The sequence below is a fragment of the Theobroma cacao genome, chromosome 9 (assembly GCF_000208745.1).
Source record: "Theobroma cacao cultivar B97-61/B2 chromosome 9, Criollo_cocoa_genome_V2, whole genome shotgun sequence".
NCBI classification, from domain to species: Eukaryota; Viridiplantae; Streptophyta; class Magnoliopsida; order Malvales; family Malvaceae; genus Theobroma; species Theobroma cacao.
The window spans coordinates 9,735,414-9,755,133 of NC_030858.1; the positions used below are offsets into that span (position 1 = coordinate 9,735,414).

The 19,720-nt window shown below is 31.6% G+C and overlaps 1 long non-coding RNA gene across 1 annotated transcript; it reads right to left on the bottom strand.

Annotated features, from left to right (window-relative positions):
- On the bottom strand, positions 885-3,100 carry LOC108663482. The gene is made up of 3 exons (XR_001929543.1): positions 2,334-3,100; positions 1,925-2,017; positions 885-1,056 (listed from the first exon to the last, which is right to left on the bottom strand). It is a non-coding gene; the product is annotated as an uncharacterized LOC108663482 (long non-coding RNA).

The window sequence follows — 19,720 nt, forward strand, 5'->3', positions numbered from 1 at the left end:
GAATCTTGGGTTGATTTGAGGAACCATAGAGGTCAATTTATTGTACTTTAATTTCTCAATAATAGAAGAACAGTTTCACTCCGGGGACGTAGGTAAGAGGTCGAACCACATAAATTTTTGTGTTTTTTCTATTTGCTTAATTTCTCTGGGTTTTATCTTTGTTGTTTCTTGGTCAATTTCCACAACAAACTGGTATCAGAGCTTTGGGTTCAGTAAATTCAAGATTCAACAAGGATGTCGAAAGTTACTAGTTCTACGAATTTTTTAATTGAGAAGTTTGATAGGAAGACTAGTTTCACGTAGTAGCCAAGAAGGATGAAAGATCTCCTTGTGCAGCAAGGTTTAATGCACCCCTTGCTAGGAAAGGAGGAAGGGCAACCAGATGACATGAAGGATTTTGAATGGGTAGAGTTGGAGCAAAGGTGTCACGACTCGGAACTCCCCTCGAACCCGTGACAATCGCCGCGGTGCTCCGATGGGCACCCATATCCCGGAATGCCAACCGAAACCTCGCAAGGCTTAATATCACTTTCTCATTTTCCTCGGTGAGTAACTATTGCCAAATATTATTTTTTAAAGGATTTTAAGCTATTTTCAACTTAAAACTAATAAAATAAAAATTTTGTCTCACAGGGGCATTTTGGTCATTTTTCACTAAAAATTTCAAAACCAGTTAAAAAAAATGTAGTAAACAAGTACCAATCGTATAATTCATATTCAAAAATAAGTTTAAGCATCTAAAACCTTTATTTAAAATGAATTTATAATTATTTGAATATAATAAGAAGATAAAACAAAATATTCAATAAAATATTTTATTTTCTTATAATCAGTAATTTTAGAGTTATACGTAAATACTTTTTGTAACGTAACAACTGAATAAATTCATTCTTACTGTAACACAATAAACTAGAGTATTTAAATTAATTTAAATTTACAACATCAAGTGTGCCCACAAATAACCAGAATTAAGGAAAATTATGAACTTACTGTGTGGATGACGCTAATCCAATAGAAGCCCTCGATGGAATCAGCTATCAACAGCCTACTCTGAACCTGAAATGGGTGAAAAGGAGGGTGGTGAGATTATAAAATCCCAGTGAGTAAACAAATACCATTTAAATCAACTAAAGCCGAGTAAAAAGAGACAATTAATATATCCCATCACAATACGTATTTCACAATTTGAAAATTCATCCCAACCCATGCAAACGATTGTATTTCATTTAATTTCTCATTAAGGCTTATGATTTTCATAAACATTTGGCTCATGCCATCAACTAGTACTCGGTGACACCTTGATCAGAGGTGTACACTAGAGCCCGCCAAGGCTGTTAAAATTTCTTATACACGTAAAACATATTTTTAGTTTGAGAAAAACACAGTCGTTCCTTGGCGTTAGCGGAGTTCATCATCACGAGGTGGTTCGACGTGACGTGAACTCTAACCATACCTCAGGAGATACCCTACGTGCCTCTCCAACCGAGGTACATATATATATATATCCGGATTCTGTGCCCCTTTAATAAGCTGGTCCACAGAATCCGCCCACTGCAGCAAGCTAAACCCACCATACAATAAAATTCATTCTAGCATGACATGGCAATTATTGTAATTCACAGCCTTTCAAGGCTAAATACACATTTCATATATTTCAACATAAATACCAATTCAGCCATTCATGCAAATATTATCATAAGCCATTTATTCAAATCATAAATTTTTCAACATAACAAGTGGTCTCCAATTACTCTATTTTTCAAAATCATCATTCAATTTTAAAACAATTTATAACATCTTTTCATGTAGACACATTTTGTTTGTAAAACTCAAGATTTACCATTTAATTTCATTTTCATAAAATTTCATCAAAATCAATTAAAAACATACTTTAGATAATAAAAATGATGGTAAGGTTACTCACCTCACAATAGCGGGATTTCCACTTCGCTATTACTTCGTATATGCGTATAATTATACCTAATTGCCCGTCACCTACTTCGTTCAACACGCTTTCCTAGCAACCATTTAAATTCAATACATTTAGTGAACCAATTCTACTTTTCTTTCTCTCATTCTATCATAAATCCACTCACTTAATTCACATCTTAATATATTTTTACTATAATTAATTACATCCTTCGTTCACGTAATTCTTTAGAGTATTAACACCAGTAACTTATTGAAGGTATTAAGTGCCTATTTCAACCTTTTAAGCAACTTAAATTTACTTCATATTACCAATTAACCAATGCATAATTACATAAAATAATTTAGCCTCCATATAATCCAATTTCAAAATAAATCATGGTAAAGAATAAAGAAATTTTTACCCAATTAAGCTAGGTTGGCCCAAATCTCCACCTTCCTTTTCTTTTGGATTTTTCTTCCTTTGTTGTTTTTGGACTCTTATTCATGGACTTCTCCCATTTCTTTTTAATTGGGTCATGCCCATCCTTCCTTTATTGGACCATGTCCAATTTTCCTTGCTTGTTGGGCCATGCCCACTTTCCTTGTTATTTTCTTTTCCTTTCTTTTCTTTTCTTTTTTTTTTCTTTTCTTTTCTTTCTTTCTTTCTCTTCCATCGTCTAGCAGCCTTGTTGTATTCCTTTTTCTTCTCTTCACATGCACAAACCATCCATTCTCTTCCTTTCTCTCCCTCTCACCACCGATCACACTTCCTAGCTTTTTATCTCTCAATTTTTCAGCAGCTACAACTGCTTATTTTGGCTCCAAAATCAGCAGCTATGCTGCTCTGTTTTTTCTTAAAATTTTAGCAGCTAAGTTGCACCTTTCCTTCAAAAAATTTGTAGGCAAAACAACCACAATTAACCATTAAAACAGCAACTCAAACCTTAAATTTTCTGCTGCAAAATTCTGCACTTTTTGGCCTCCAAAATCAGCAGAAAAATGGCACTTTCCAACCTCCAAAACCAGCAGAAAAACAGCTCTTTCCAGCCTCCAAAATCAGCCCTTAAATGGCTCTCTTTCCCTTCTTGAATGGTAGCAAAAACAACCCCTCAACTCAACTCTCTTTTCCTTTTGTTTTCCTTTCTCATGCATGATTTTCTTTTTGTTTTTCTTTCTCTCGATTCTTTCTTCTTCCTTTGGTCTTTTATTTCTCCTTTACTCTCCCTCAACCGACCTCTCTTTTCTTCTTGGTCCTCTTTACTTAGTTTGGTCAATTACACATATATATATATTTTATTTCTCTCTTGAATGTTCCACAAACTTCCTTCATGGCCGGCCACATCAAAATTTTGTTTTTTCTTCTTTCACTTGTTGGTCCACATGGCCACCCCCCCCCCCCCTCCAATTCACTAAGTAAAGAGTTTTTGACACTTTTATTGACCACATGGGCTGCTGCCCATGTTGGTCTTCTAATATTTTATTTTATTTTTACTCTATGATTATTTTATTTTTCTCACTAATTTCACTACATATCCTTTAATCTTTATATTCCAATTTTGATCTTTTTAATACGTCTAAAAATTTCAATTTTCATCTAACTTCCTTTCTCGATGCGTGTACCATCGAAATATAAAAATTGCACCTCAATGCAGTATTACCACAATATTTAAATATTTACTTATCCGCGTTGGTTCGACTTAACAAAACACGCGTATTTCACTTTTGTCGCTCATTTCACCAAAAATTCACTTGTATTTCTTCTCCCTCACTTGGATCAATCATATGATCATTCTTCATGACTAATTTCGACATCCGATTAAAAATTAATATTTTAATATTATTTTATTAATAAAATATTATTTTATTCTAAAAATTTTATCTTGTCTCCTTGGTACCCAAAATACCTTATTATGCCTCACTTGACTTTCGAATCACCTTTTATCTCACAAATTCTCCTCCGATAAAATTATTATTATTTTATTATTATTTTCTCGCGTGCTGAATATTTTATCCTAAACTACTCCTTTCGTCTTTTATCACTTTTAAACATTTTAATTGACCTCAATTTGCATCCGATCAATTTTATTTATCACCATATCAATGTATAAGGTATTTTAATAGGTGTGTGAGCACTATTCAGCTTTGCATTGGAGATAATGTGTTTAACCATGTTATTGATGAGGATTCTACTCCAAGGTTATGGGCAAAGTTAGAAAAGATTTACTTAGCGAAAAGTCTTTCCAACAAATTATAACATAGGCGAAAGTTGTATCGCTTAAAGATGGAGGAGAATGGAGACCTCATGAAGCATATGAATGAATTCGATGGGATCATTGATCAGTTGAAGAAGGTTAATGTGAAGGTGGAGGAAGAGGAAAAGACATTGTTGTTCCTGACTTCGCTCCTAGACTCCTATGAGGTATTTATGGAATCTTTGATATGTGGGATGGATACAATAACGTTAGAACAAGCACAAGCAACGTTAATGTCTCGTGAAGCCCGAAAGAAAAGTAAGGAAGGGGATAGAGATCCAAATGGCTTGGCATTGGTAACTAAGGTTCATAGGAGGAAGTCAACTAGTAAGGGATCTAAAGGTGGCAAGTCCAGATCCAATAATGTTCAGTGCTTTTAATGCAAAGGGTATGGACATATTAAAAGGGATTGTCCTACAAAAGGGGATGAAAGTAACAAGAGCAAAGGTAAGTGTGCTTTCATTGCTGAAGGTGATGATTGTGATGTCCTTACAATCTCAGAAAATATGGATGCAAATTCTGATTGGTATTTAGATTCTACTTTTGTCACTCACATATGTTATCAAAAAGATTGTTTTGATTTACTTCAAGAAGGGGTGACTGGGAATTTGACTTTAGGCAATAAGTCAGTAGTGAAGGTCATGGGTCTTAGAGTGGTGAAAATCAAAATGTTTGATGAGGTTGTGTGTTCTTTGGGTGGTGTGGCTTATGTCCCGAAGATGCGTAAGAATCTAATATCATTGAGCTTGTTAGACTCCAAAGGATATGGATATTCTGCTTTTAATGGAGTGGTAAAAGTCACACAAGGCGACATGGTCCTGATGAAGGGGAATTTGCATAATGGCTTGTATCATCTAGAATGCGAGGCCTTGAAGGGATAGGAACAGTGCATAAGAGATGGTAGCTACCAAAGTGAGATTTCATTTGCCAAAGAGGTGATGAAAGGTTCCCATGGTGTAGATGATGATGAAAGGATGAAAAATCTTGCCAGTAGTGAATTGGAAGGGTTGTCGAGGTCCCTTTCTGAAGTCAACTAGTGCCATTGACTGGACGACTACACAGGTGCATTTATCGTTTTGTGGAATCGAGTGTTGGACCATGCTTGATTTGGTATGTGTAGTCGTGGTAATTATAAAAGCCAATGATTTGGAAAGTCTTATGTTTGGAGAGTTATTCAAGGTGTTGAAAAGTAGCTGGAGTTAGGAAGTTAAGTGCGACTGGTGGAAGAGGTTTAAGGAGTTTGAATTCAAGTCAAAAGTGGAGATTTGTTAAGTTTTAGGTTGACTAGAATTCTAAATCTTATTTGATTAGGATTCTTGTTTGTGTACAACATTGGGTAGTTGTATGGTTTTAAACTTCTTATTCCACATCGAGTCCTAATCACATTCTACTTTGAACTTTTATACTATAAAAGTGGATTTTAGGCTTTAGAATTGCAAATAGTGCTTTGAGAGCTTTAGAAAAGGAACATCTTGTCACTTTGTCTTTTGCTTTAGGTGGAGCTAGAGTTATTTGGGTGAGTGTTCTTAGGAGATTATTGAGAAAAAGTGTGCAAGGGATCTTGGGTTGGTTTGGAGAACCATAGAGGTCAATTTATTGTACTTTAATTTCTCAATAATAGAAAAACAGTTTCACTTCGTGGACGTAGGTAAAAGGCTGAACCACGTAAATTCTTGTGTTTTTTCTATTTGCTTAATTTCTCTGAGTTTTATCTTTGTTGTTTCTTGGTCAGTTTCCACAACAGTGATGTTATGGGATCATTTATTTTGTGATTCTGGTGCCTTTTGCTTGCTGAGCGATGTTATCTTCTTTATTGCTACCAATTATGTTATGGTTGGCTGTGATAAGTTGATCTACCGATGGTTTCGTGGTTGACTTTAGGTCGTTCACGAACTCTTTTGTGCTGAAAATTTCGATGTTGGGCTTTTTTTTACACAGTAATTGAATAGTTTGTTTTTTTAGGTGTTGGGATTCCTTTTTTTGTGTGGTTGGTTGGAATTCTTTTTTTTTTTTATAAGTTACACTGGGGAGAGTATCGGTACAGGTCAAAAAGGAAAATCAGTCAATCGAAATTGAGGTATTCCAACTCATTTTTTGAGCTTAAATGACTAAAATCTGAAACATAACCAATCAAGTCCATATTTTTAATTGAAATCAGCCCCATCTTATTTAAATAGGTAGTTTAGTTCATACGATTTTTTTTTAAGAAATGCAATAAACAAGCACCACATAGTTTAATTTTGGTTAAAAAATATTAAACGCTATATAATTTTTTTAATAAAAAACAATAAACACCATGTTATTTATTTATAAGAATTCTTAACCAATAATTTATTTTTTTAAAGTAGTAATAAACACCATATATTAAATTGGCTAACAAAAATATTAAATAAAATGGAAAAGATAAGAGAAAAGGTCAAGTCTATTTGTTTTGACGTACAATATTTTGAAAAATATTTTCAAGATTTATATTTGTGAAAATTTAATTACAAATGTAAAACAGTTTACAAGTAAATAGGAAAAACACCCATTGACCATATAAAATGTCTTTCAACATTAGACAATTTCCAAAGAATAATAATAAAAAAACTCTTATTCCAAGCATAGGACTATTGGTTCGATGAATATTGATATTTAATTTAAAATATTAAAAAAGTAAAAAATATATTAACTAAAAAATTTTATTTTAAAATATTAATGTTTAAATTATTAAATATTATTAAAATTAAACAAATAATTTTTTTAATAAAATCATTCAATGCAATTAATTTTTTATTTATAAATTGAATAAATCTTACTAATATTATAATAAAAAATATTTCAATGATCATCATTTAATGAATACACATAGTATAAGTTTTAGATGTTTTACACAATTGATGATATTTATATTTCTAAAATGTTACGGTAAAAAAGTGATGAAATAGAAAAATTTTTGAAAACTAGAGCTTATTTTAATTATAAATATGTGATTAAATGTTTTAAGAAATATCATTATTGATTTTGTCTATTTTCAAGTCTATTCTTAATTTTGAATCCAAATTAATGAAAACCAAGTGACACCATTATTTTGTAAGCAACACCTATTTATCACTTTAACATCCAAATAACTCCACTAGAGATGATGGAAAATATTTTCCACAGAATGATCCAAACGATAGAAATTGCTTTCCACAATTTATCCGAATAACAAAAAAATTAAATTTTTTTATAAATATTTTATATTGAAAAAATTTTTCTTTAACAAGTTATTTTTTGGTTACCAAACAGACCCATAATATGCAATGCAATCATCCATGGCATTAATCTAAATGCATGAAGTACAACATAAATTAATAAATTGAGCTTGCTTAGTAGGAAATAACATCAAATATAAAGCCTAATGCTACAGGCTGCTGGATTACATCAGATTATGACTAAAAATGGCTTATCATAAGCCTAATACTATAACTGAGTTGCCAAAGTCCTTTAAGGAAAGCCCCCATAGGGGAAACCTGCACCAAGAGGGAAAATGATGCAAGGAAAGAACACTTGAACTAAAACCAAAGCTGACATTCCACATCAACTCAGAACTATAACTAGGGGAACCACTTTAATACCAACAGAAACATACTACAATGGCAAAAATAGCATCCACAGAAGATTAAAAGCATTAGTTGAAACCTTAGTCTTCACGAATATGGAACCAACAATGCATTGAATCTCATAAATCCTCTTCGAAGAAATGCTAAATTTTGGTCTGACATGAATCCCTCAGACTTCAAGACAAACATCACCTAGCAGCAGAAAGAGTCAATAAAAAACCAACCAGCAACAAACCGGACCCAAAATACATAACCCAAAATTCGACAAAATCACCAACAGCATCAAACCAACTAAAACCCAAGATACCACATCAAAACAGAAAGACAGTTCTGAAAATTAATGTTGATGTCCATACATATAACAAGCCCCAAGTGTTTGTCTGAGTTAAAGATTTTTTCATTTTGGTTGATTTTACCAAAGATAGCAATTAGGAAAGAAAAGGCATAAGACATTCATGCAACTAAAATATTCTTAGAATAAGGCCTTAGCAAAATTAAGATCCTCAGCCCAACAATAGAATTTGTCAACAACACAACATACCTTGAAGATAAATGGCTGGCAAGGAGACGACAAGACAGCAAGAGATGGCAAGTCGGCAACGGCAGTCAGCAAGTGAAGGATCAAGGAAGAAGGGGGAGGTTTTTAATTTTAGGGGGCTTTCAAGAAAAGGGGGCGGCCAATCTATCAACAATCAGGACTTGGGAAGGGAAGGAAAGGAAGAGGGGGAATTTAATGAGATATATAACGGGAATTGCATCCTTTCTGATTTTTCGGTCAGTTCGGTTGAGAAGGAATTGCCCCCAGCAGTCGAACTGCAGTGCCTTCAAAATCGACAGTCACAACCGACGCCAAAATCGACATCGAAAAACTACGTCGATTGTGATGGTCGCTGTCAGTTCCGGTCGGTTGTGTAGTTACAACCGAATGGTTGCTCAGCCCTGAGTTACAAGGAATGTTTTATTCCTTACTTTTGTCAATGAATTTTTAACTTTTCAAAAGGACAATGATAGAATAGTTGAAGCTAATTTTTTATGAATTAATCTACTCAAATCTCGAAAAAAAAGGGGAGAAGAGATTGGATTTGTTCCATTGTTGTGTACTCTGAGGTGTTCCAAGATCCGCGAGACCCAATATAAAATTCGATTTGAGTTGGGTTGGGTTGGTGTAGTCATCTTATATATAGGCATAGGTAGGCGAAAGTTTCCTAGGATTTAATGAACATTGAATACTCAAAGAACTAAAGATCGTGACTTACCTAGAATCAACAATAATTTTATATACCAGGAAAGGTGGGTAAGCAAATTTGCCTAGGAATAAATGAACATTGAATACATAAAGAACTAAAGATCGTCAGCAACCTAATGCATTAATTCTCAGAACTAGGGGTTTTGCTATAACTCATATGCACACAATAATCCCAGTGCATTAATTCCTAGAACTAGGGTTTTTGTTCCTCTATTAATCCTAATTCCGAATCCTGATTAGTTGTCCTTGTTCATACTCTGCCTACATTCCAATTATTTGAAATTCCAATCGGACTAAGAGAAAAGCACATCTTGATGTTCAAGTCATGAGATGCCAAAGCCAGTATACAAGTTGTTGGGATTATCAAAGCTATGTGAGATGCTTGCTTCAAAATCGTGTCTCTAATTCTCCGAAACCATCTCCTCACTGCTGTTCCGATCGGTGGGTCTTTGTCCTGCTGGCCATCGCCTTTGTCTAACCACGGATAGTGATCATATACAACAACAATACAATGTTAACATAACACATTGGAACATCAACAAAATGGACACATCATTGTTCATAAAATTCAGAATTTTTTTAACTACAACTTCTGAGAATTTTCAAAGAATGCTTAATTAATCAAACTTTAAAAAAGGCTCAGAAATGTTTTTATTTATTTTAATTGGACTTGGATTTTACTGATGGTAGTTGTTATCATTTATAAACTATAATAATTCTCACCTACAAAAAGTATTATATTCATTTTATATCTTTTAACATGTGTTATCTAAACATTTTGTGATGATGGCTGATGAAGTGAAGAGAGAGTAGAGGTTTTGGATATCAAGTAGAAGAAGAAAGAAGAAAGGTTGGTTTGATAGGTGAAGGGATTAGAAGAGTTATTTTCTTTGTTTTTTTTATTGGTGTATTTTTAAAATAAAAGAATTGTTTTTTAACATGAAAATTTATCTTAACTCAAAAGTTATGTGATAATTGAAAAACCACTACAAATCAAAAGTTTGAATAAGAAAAATTATCTTTTCATATTAAAGCTTAAAAGTTATGTTTTATAGAATGAGTGATTGTCCTTTTATAAAGTGATATGAAAAGTTATCTTTTCATATTGTATTTCAAAAGTTATGTCTTATAAAATAAATGGTTGTTTTTCGATAAGGTGATTGTCAAAACAATATCTTTATCTAAAGGTTATGTTCTACAAAATGTAAAAGTATCTTTAAAACAAAAAGGTACTTTGATGAAAAGGTTGTGTTTTTTAAGAAGACACACTTACAATCCTTTATAAAAGACTTACTGCCAACCATTTTGACATATCAAAATAAAAACAAAACAAGAATAGAGAAGTTAAGAGCAACAGAAGTATTGTGTTATGAAAATTAACATTGACACTTAAGTTCCCATCAATTATAAAAGTGTCCAAACTCGTTATAATTTACTTGTTGCAGAAAGTAAATTCTAAAACCGAACAATTTTACAAACTCTAAGATGTATCTATCGGATGACTTTCCTAAAGTGTAAGACGAAATTAGATGTTAGTTTTATTGTATTCCTAAAACTATTCACATTGTTTTCATTTGTGTGGCCTAGCTTTTTTTTAACTTAAAAGCTATTATTAAGCTCTTATGAAAAATAATAGCTTTTAGAATTAAGTTAAAACTATTTAACAAAATAAATTATGTAAGCTCTAATTTTGATTAAAATTACCATAAAGGGTATTAATGCCATCTTCAATCACCTAATAAGCTATAATGTTATGCTTCAAGTTTATATATAATTTCATATGTTAAAATCGAAGAAATCAATCAAAAAAAGGAATAACTTTCAAACTTGTATAGTAGCAATAATATTAGATTTTTATTGATCTAACAAGCAATCAGACCATATGCTTTAATTCCCAAAAAATAAGAGAAAAGAGGAAACAATATATTTAATATTAAAATCTTTTTTGGTGAAAAAGAGAGAAAATCTTTAAATAGTATCTGAATGCAGTTTTGAATTTTAGATTTTTTTTTCTCTTAATCTTTGTAAGATAAAAAAAATTCTAGATTTTTATATTCTGTTGTTGGGTTTTTTGGTTTTTTATTAGTTTTTGTAGAAAGAGGTAAAAAAGAGGGAAATCATGTTTTACGTTGAAGAATAGTAATTTGCAGAGGGAAGAAGAGGAGAGGGAGATTAATTGAGAGATGAGTTTTTCCTTAAAATTAATGTTTTTTTAAAAGAAGAGAAGAAAAAGCTCCTCCATGGAGCTTTTTTTTAAGCTCTTTTTTTAAAAATTTTGTTCTTAAAAAAAATTATTTTTTTTTAAAGAGCTTTTCAACAAATTATGTTTGGCTTGGCTTCTGCTTTTAAGGGGTAGATAAGCTGAAAAAAAGCTAGGCCAAACATGCACTAAATGGTGAGAACAAAATAAGTCTTAAAGATAACCTTTATTAAAAGGTTTGTTTTGAAGTTAATTTTATCAATTCTTTTAATTCCATCTAAACTCTATTTGCATTAACAGTCTTGTTGTGTCTACCTCTACTCAAAACAAAAGCAAAAAGATCTTGTTCCATTTCCATTCGATCTCAGCTATGGCTACTCTAGGCTCTGTCGTTCCGATGGTTGTGATTTGTGAGGCACTTACAAAGGATTATAGGGCGGTAGTTCCAATGGTTCAACTCAATCATAACCCATGTTGCCTTCCTTGCAACAATATCAAAGAGGGCCCTCAAAAAATATCAATTTAACAAGCTTTTTTAATGAGATTAGAAATTACAATCACTATCAAATAATTTTCAAATTTAATATATAATATAAATTGAAAATAAAATAGTTTGCTTGTTAAGATTGTTGTCACATGACAAGTGAAGGGACCTAATCAGTTAGATTGTAATTCAACTTTTGTGCTTTCCATGTAATGTATTGATTTTCTTGGATAACTTTATTTTTTAATTATGAAAAAGAAGGATTCAAATATGTAACGACTCACCTACGGTCATTATCATTGCACAAATCATGTAGGTAAATCCACACAACTCGACTAACCTTCTTAACATTTTTATTTTATCAATATTTTCCTTTCCTTATATCATCCTTACTACTCCAATTAATGTCATTAACATCAATATGATTATATCACCAATAGTATGCACCATAACAATAATAACCAAATTTTCTTCACCACATGTCAAATTTTATAATAGAAACATCAAGTATCCGTACAATGTGTCTTAAATAACATTACTCTAAATTTTAAATTTACAAAATCCAAGGGCCTCAATCGAAAATAGTTTAAAATACATCACTTTTTATAAATCGAAAACGACTCAACGACTGAACAATGGAGTGACACAAAAGATAGCTAAGAGATGCCATTTACCTACACAGTTGTCGAAGGTATCCTTGCCAACGATGTCCTTAACTATTTATTTATTTGCACAATAATATATGTGGGTGAGTCTCACAGACTCAATGATCATCAACTCAATGAGCAGGCAGGGAGGGGAAATAAACAAAAAGGTAGAACATTTATGAATCAAAGAATGATCGATGAAAATATAATCAATTGAATGGAAGGAATATAAGCCTTGAAAGTCTCAAATGTTAATTTATAAGTAAAACATATGTATTTCACAAATCAAGCTTGTATGCATACTAACGAAATCTTTCAATACGTTTATGTTTAGTGTGCTGATATCCGTTTGACTTCAATCTCATATCAATAGTAAACTCATGACAAGTATACCATAATTAATCTTAAACATAAGAATGGGTTATATCTAATCACCAATGAACAAGTACAACATCACTTGCCATGTAAAAACAGATTTTAAGTATATTAATGCCGTGCCATGTTTAATGAGAAATCAAATATGTGAGCATCATCCTCGCGTAGATTTAATATAACCCTTAGGCTCTTTCTCTCGTGTTAATAACATCATCACTTATTCACCCACACCACCAAGTATAAGTTGATGCTCAAGGCTTCAAGTCCCCTTTTACCTACTCGTGGGACTTCCCACACCACCAAATATAAAATCGAGGCTTCAGGTCCCCTTTTACATACTCGTGGATGCCCTACACGATCAAATATAAAATTGGGCTTTAGGTCTCCCTTTAAAATCAAATATCAATCAACGAATAATCACTACTTTATGCTCCAAGACCACACTAACCTGGTATGGTAATAGGTCTTACCCTTGAGTGTTTATATTTTATTAAAAGAAAAACAAAATAATTTTGATGCATTCAAAAAACGTGATAAAGCAATATGTTGTATATTCATAAATCAAATATTTATGCACAAATTTTTTTTGAGGCATGGCATAATAATTATCCAAACAACATGCATTGATGAGAACAACAAGTAAAATGTCACTTTCTGTAAGTCAAATAATAGCCATTGGCCTAAGCACCACATGAAGCTTGCAAGGCTAATTTTAAAGTGAAAACTTGTCAAAGGTTTGTTTCCCCATCTTTAAAAACATGTATACACACACACACACACACACACACAACAATATAGGGAAAACAACTTTAGAAATCCATATCATAATCACAAACAACCTAGGGATTTCTACTAGCACATGCCTTTCACAATTTTGTTCAATCATCAAGTATAATATATATAGATAATATGTTTCAAGGATTATAGTTTTAAAATTTAGCACCCACTGACATTAATTGGTGCTAATTTTTTCACAATATACTGATTAAGTTTCACCTCAATTCCTTTAAACCAATTCAACTTTTTTATAAGTTTCTAGCAAGCTTTTAAATCAAGTCTTTTAAATCAAATCAAATTGTGGACAACTAATACTTTAAGATTGGCTTAAATTTGAAAATTACCCTCAAAGAAAAGGTGTTTTTGAAAATAACCTTCTCATAATTTTAAGTATTTTTATACAAGAGGAAAGATTTTAGGACAAAATTGCCTTTAATGAAATCTCCTCATATTCAAGCGAACATTTTTGAAAATAACCTTCCCCACAATTTGCTACATGCCTTCTTGAAAACAAATGTTGTTACATGCCATTTGAATATAAAAATTGTCAAAATCATTTCTACATCTTTGACTAAGAGCAGAGCATTTGAGCATTTACATCATTTGATTCATTCCTCATTCCCAAAAAAAAGTAAAGTGTTTGAATAAGTTTAGAGTAAAGTAATCACTCACAATAATTGCATAAAGAGGGAAGTTAGTCAATATTGAATTTTTTGTTGTGTTTTTGAGTGGGTTTTATTGTTTGAAAACCATGTTCCTTGACAATCTATTAAATAGAGTGTTTGATTTTTGAATATTATTTTGTGTCAATGGGGTTGTTAGTGTTGATTTCTCATACAAGTGAATGTATCGTTAACAAGTAATATAATAATGAATAAAGTATCGTTCCCACAAAGAATTATTTTAATTCTTACTATTAACTACTAAATATAACATCCTAATCTTATTCAAACAACTAAATTTTAAAATTATTAAAAAGAAAAAAATTAACTAACAACTAATTATAGTTTTCACGTGTCTATTTGCCCTATATGCAAATCAAACCACCTAATTAACTAAGTGTATTAGATCATATGCTATTCTATTCTAGGTTTACCTAAATCTCTTTTGTCAAGGTTTAATCTAAGTTTCCAATTCAATCTAGTTGGTGATCAGTCAACTGGAAACATTAAGAACAGAATAAAATAAATAACTTAAATCTATCAAACATAAGTTAAAGAAAGATAAATAATTTAGACTACATATTGAGTTCAATCATAATCTTAGATTAAAAACTTGGTTACCCATCAAATCACACATCATCATTAAATTAAGTTTAAACAATGAAAACAAACTAAGAAAATAAAAGAATAATCAAAAAGAAAAACCTCAAGAACTATAATCTTGATCTTCCAAGTCTTCTTGAATCCTTCAAAATCTTCTCAACTTCAATGACTTTTTGGCTTGACTCTCAACTGTCAATTTGGTGCCTTTTTCACTCTCCTAGAGTGGTCTGAAAGGTTGTTTTTATAGGCTTTGAAGTACGCCAACTTGGATGGAGAAAGAAGTCAATTTCAGCTGGAATTTCCTCACCAAATTATGTAAGTCGCAATTTTGCCCAATTAATTAATAGAAATTGTAACTACTCTAGGACTGCTACAGTATGTCAACTTCAACAAGATTTTTGACCATTTTTCAAGTGGAACTTGACAAAGTGGTAAACATGAAAGTTGTAGATTTTTCTCTTTTCTTTCCAATGGTTTAAGAATCTCTTCATTTAAAACTTTCTAGAGAAAGTTATGACCAAAACACCAAAATATGTGTAGTAGAAGTCTACACCTCAAAATTGCTCTCATTCTTTCATTAAAATTCTTCTTTTATTAAACACCTACAAAAGAACAAATAAATTAATAACAACCTCTGTTAACCACATTAACACCAAATTAAGTATAAAATTAACTAAGATTAGATTGACAAACCTAAAATAACTAATTTAAAATAATTAAATAAAACATACTAATTTCTATGCATTACTAGAAGAACTAAGCTAAATTACTATTAAAATTAAGCTCAAATAACTTTATAGAGTTATCACACCCCTAAACTTAATATTTTTCTAGTCCTCGAGCAAATCATAGAAAAAACTAACTTACAAAAATCAAATTCAGTTAATGAAAACTAAAATAAATATAGCTACTACTACTACTACTACTACTAAAGATAAAGTGCATTAACTCAATGATTCCTTATAATTTCCTCAAAAGTATGTCCATCAATCATTAACCTTAGGAAAAATATAAGCCTCATTCAAATTCATATGTCAATTCTAATGCAAGCACATTCTCAAATGGATTTTCGTATGTGTGTGTAATCTTTTACCAAGATTATCATTATATCTGGATGAGTTTATGCCAACACAAATTTTAAATTAGTACTAAATTTTCATAGGTTTACTTTTCATCTCTCTCTTGACTAATGTAGACTAACACCAAGCTAGGGATCAATAGGACTTTATAAAGCTTGTAATGTATGGCTAGGGTCAAGGTATGATAAAGAATATTAATGTGGCTCAAATCACCCTAAGCACATAATTATTCTAGGATCTATATATAAAGCTTTATTTTCCTTCTCGAAGTACACCTTTTCTTCCACATTTGAACTTTTCTTTGATTCAACATTTTTTTTCACAATTTCACAATTTCACACCCCCAAACTTATTTTCTTTGCATTGTAGGTAGTGGGGTAACTTTTCATATTTTAAACTTTTTTTTTTCATAGCAACATCACCTTTCCACCTTTTTCAACATTTAGTTCAATCTATATTTCCTAAAACAATATATATGCTTAGGAGTGAAGGTTGCAAAATTGAAAATTTTATTTTAAAGCTAGACTTTAAAATTTTATGTAGTTAAACAAAGAAAAGGAGAATTAGGCTTAAAAGGGGTATACTAGGGATAAAGATTTAACAAGGTTGGCTTTTAGGGCTCAAACGGTCCAAAGATGGCCTAAGTCATGTCTCTAATTAAGTATTGTCTAGGATTTCACCTCAAGAGAAAAATCAAGCAAATTCTAGAATTCATGATATAATCTAAAATTTACATCAATATAAACATTCTCTATATATTCACAATAATTCAAAGTAAAAGTTATAGTGTTTGAAATTGTGGATATCATATCCTAACAATGATACTTAATAAAAGATTTAGCAGGAATCCAAACAAAAATCTTATTCACCAAAAGCTAAGAATTCAATACAACTAGTTATCGTCATTGGATAGAGAAATCATTGAAAAAAATTTGCACAACTTTACTCTAGATTCCTAAAATTTAAACAAAAAATAAATTCATATACCGACTAAACCTAAATTATTTATAAATCTAGATAAACATGTAAATAAAATTAAATTTAAAATTTTCACAAAATATTCATCATCAGAAAAATAAAGTCACCTCTCCAAACTTAAACTAAACATTGTCCTCAATGTTAGAAAAAATATAGGAAAGGTAAAAAATACTCCCCTAATGATTGGATGAATTTTTGTAGAAGCTATAATCCTCCTCTTCCTTATTGTCTTCTTCCTCATTCTCACTTTTTAGGAGGAATTTTTTTTTACTACAAAAACAAAATAAATAAAGGTTAATGTAGAAATAAATAAATAAAATAAAAATAATTGAAAAGAAAAGAAGGGTTTTATTGGGTAATGGGTGGCCCAAATAAAAAGGGGAGATTGGGTAGTGGGTAGTGGGCCGCCTATTCATGGCAACCCACAGCACCTTACAAAAGGGCACGAGGCCATGACCTTGCTGTTAGAGCGCCACAGCTAGCGCTCTAGGTCGTGACCTCGATGGTGTTTGTTTTTTTTAAGCGGGGTCAGGTCCTAGAGCATAATGGGCTACAACTTGTATTAATTAAAGCCCGAGAGGCCCTAGTGGGAGTCGTACTTACCGTTTTTTTCAAAAAAACTTTTTTTCAAATTTTTTTACATGTACCTGCACAAATAAAAAAAAGAGTGTTAATAAGTTAATAATAAAAATAAAAATATATAAAAAATAAAATAAAGTTAGTTAGAGTGTTTGGGTTGTCTCCTAAGAAGCGCTCTTTTATAGTCAATAGCTTGACTTTGGTTGAGGTTTGAGTTTGCATGGAAAAAGTTTGAGGTGTGAAAGTAGCCTCCTCCTAAAATGAGATTGTAATGTTTTTAACTGAATATTTGATGCTTGCTTAACCCAAGGTGGTGGAATAGACTGACTTTTATCCAACTTCTCAAATTGAGTTCTCTTTGAATAATGTGCTTTTGCTATAACCTCTTTAGTTAACACATCAACTGTATCTAGAAAAGGAATGGGAGGCATATATGGCTTGACTTGTGGTGATGTAGATTTTTCCTTTTTTTGCTTAATTTCTTCATCTTGAGCTTGACTGCTGGAGGTATTTCCTTGATCTACTTTATCTTCATCATCTTGAAGTCTATTATTATTATTGATGGCAGTAGCTAATTGACCTACTTATGTCTCAAGATTTCAGATTGATTCTGCTTGACTTTGAATGATGGCATCGGTTTTTTTCATGAAGGCATTTGTCTTTGTCATGAAAGCATTAACATATCCTTTATTGAAGGCTTTTTCTCTAGCATAGGAGCTCTAACTTGTGACTGAAAACCATTATGGAAAATAGGCTGTGATGAATATGTAGGACCATGATCATTACTCCATGAAAAATTTTTGTGATTCCATCCTAAGTTGTAATTGTTGGAGTATGACTTATTTTACTGCCCATCGAAGCTTCCATCAAATTGCATTAATTCGTAATAGGTTGGACAACAATAACTTAAATGTCTATCTCCACAAAGTTCACATGTCACAAAAGCACTTTGAAAAGCATTATCACCCCAAGCGTTAATTTTCTGAGACAAAGCATCTATTTCGGTGGCTAAAACACTGATTGCATCCAATGCATAATCACTAGCAACCCTCTTAGGCACAAATTGTTCAGATGGCCACTGATAGTTCATCACCTCAATCAAAAGTATCTGAAAATAAAAAGAAAAGTTGGAAGTAAGATTAGGAATACTTGGTATTAATATTAACAAGAAAGAATTAAAAACCAATTCCCCAGCAATGGTGCCAAAAACTTCTTGTTGATTTCTCACGCAAGCACACGTATCGTTAACAAGTAATATAGTAATGAATAGAGTATCTTGCTCACGAAGAATTGCTTTAATTCTTACTATTAACTACTAATATTATAGCACCCTAATCTTATTCAAACAATCAAATTTTAAAATTATTAAAAAGAAAAATTAGAACTACTAAACTGAAACTTCAATCGACTACCAGACTTAAGATTATGATGTCCCTTAATACTTTATTTGATTATTATCTCTCTCTCTCTCTCTTAACTTAGTTTAATGGATCAAGTTGTTAACCTAGAGTCCAAAATTATTTACAAGTCTTTGTCGAGTTTCTCATAAAAATACCTATCTCAATTAATTTACTATATGTCTATGCAAATTGAATTGAAGAAAGATTCATTAAGTTCGTTTTCTAATTTTGGCTACATATGGCTTATAGGTGTTTGTTTGCCCTATATGCAAATCCAACCACCTAATCAACTAAGTGTATTCGATCATACGCTATTTTATTCTAGGTTTACCTTAATCTCTCATCAAGGTTTTACCTAGGTTTTCAATTCAATTTAATTGGTGATCAGTCAATTAGAATCATTAAGAACAGAATAAAATAAACAACTTAAATCTATCAAACATAAGTAAAAGAGAGATAAATAATTTAGACTACATATTGAGTTCAATCATAATCTTAGATTAAAAACTTAGTTACCCATCAAATCACACATCATCATTAAATTAAGTTTAAACAATAAAAACAAACTAAGAAAATAAAAGAATAATCGAAAAGAAAAAACTCAAGAACTATAATCTTAATCTTCCAAGTCTTGTTGAATCCTCCAAAATCTTCTCAGCTTTAATGACTTTGTGGCTGGACTCTCAGCTGTCAATCTAGTGCTTTTTTCGCTCTCCTCAAGTCCTCTGAAAGGTTATTTTTATAGGCTTTGAAGTTAGGCCAAGTTGGGTGGAGAAAGAAGTCAATTTCAGTTGAAATTTCCTCACCAGACTATGTGAGTCGTAGCTTGGCCCAATTAATTAACAGAAATCGTAATTACTCTAGGACTATTATAGTATGTTAACTTCAACAAGATTTTTGACCATCTTTCATGTGGAACTGAGGCAAAGTGGTAAACATGAAA